We start from the raw sequence: 1,589 nt of genomic DNA, 5'->3' as shown, positions 1-1,589 counted from the left end.
GAAACATCGGAAAGTCAAATAATTTTGAACCAAACCTTTTACCTCATAATTATTTCCTCTCAGAAAATAAAGGATCATTATATGTCTTTTTGTCTAACCTTTCCTTCTAGTATTAAGTTTTTCAGATTGCCACCTCATTAAAGTTCCATCCAATTCAAGTTTTCCGATATCCTGAGAATGTTTCACCTCAGAATATATTACAATCCGAGATCCTGACGATGAATCGACCTCGGAATTCCAATCTGAATTAGTAATGTGTTTTGGCACTTATCTTAGTCTGAGATCTGATCCTTCATCTCTGAGAATTTCTCAGATCTAAGACTTTTTTTTCAATATGACCTCTAAGATCTTCAGTCGTTGATATCGCTGATATTAATTTAGAGTTTGTGCCATCTCTGAACATATAAGTATCAATGATGTTTTGAAATCTCTTCGGAAGTATCTTAAGTCATCTCCATCTCGGAACTTGAACATTTTGAGATCCTCTTAAATCTTCAATAAATGAATTTTAAGGTTTTCATTCAATAATTAATTCCAAAACATTTTCTCATGATGATTTAAATGGTAATTTATTTTATGATTATCCTCTTAGTTCCTAATAAACATGATTTTGGCACACGTTCCATTGAAGTACTGAGTGATTTTGAACAGAATCGACGGTTTCCAAAATTGAACAAACAAATGTCCCATCTTTTGGTTCTAAAGTGTCACATAGGAAGGTTTTTAGGCCTAAGCATTTAATGCAACCCATTTTTGTTTTTTTTTTGGGTGTCATCATTCCACTCTTCGACCCGACCCGGAAACACCCATATATAAAAACATTTTGAATCCTAACTGTTCCCACTTTTCACACTTTTAGCTATCATCTTCCTTAGAAATCTTTAATTGTACTCTCTGTTCTTCAAGTTTTTCGTACCTTCATCAATGACATCAAAAACTTCCAAACCTGCAACCAAGAAGAAATCATCTAAAGGGTCTGCACTTTTTTCCCTCAATCCAATGGACTACAATGAGTCTGTCGGAATCATGATCGAGTTCATATCCAGAAATCCCATTGTCGTTCCACTCACCAAAATTCTTAACCCTAATTTCCCTCTTAGGCTTCTGCACAAAGCCTTTGAACGTGTCAAATTTCAAGATGTAACACCCCCTTTGGAACGTATCACAATATTGTCCGCTTTAGGCTCTCGGCACGAAAAATTCCCAGGGGGTCACCCATCCCTGGATTGCTTTCGCCCGAGCACGCTTAACTGCAAAGTTCTTATGAGATATGCTGCCCTTTCGGCTTTAAAACACGTTGTGACAAGGAAGGTATCAACACCCCTTTTAAGGAAATGTTTCGTTCTCCTTCCAAGGCGATGTGGGATCAAGTGTAACCACCTTCACCCCCCCCCCCCCATTATAGGGTTTGACGTCCCCGTCAAACACATCGACCTGTGCCCTAGCTTTGATACCATTTGTAACATCCTCCTCTGTCACGTATCATAATATTGTCTACTTTGGGCTCTCGACACGAAACTTCCCAGGGGGTCACCCATCCCTAGACTGCTCTTGCCCGGACACGCTTAACTACACAGTTCTTATGGGAT

This window comes from Lactuca virosa, chromosome 2 (genome assembly GCF_052849685.1).
Source record: "Lactuca virosa cultivar CGN04683 chromosome 2, Lactuca_virosa_CGN04683_v6, whole genome shotgun sequence".
Classification (NCBI taxonomy): Eukaryota; Viridiplantae; Streptophyta; class Magnoliopsida; order Asterales; family Asteraceae; genus Lactuca; species Lactuca virosa.
This window is presented reverse-complemented; position numbering follows the sequence as displayed.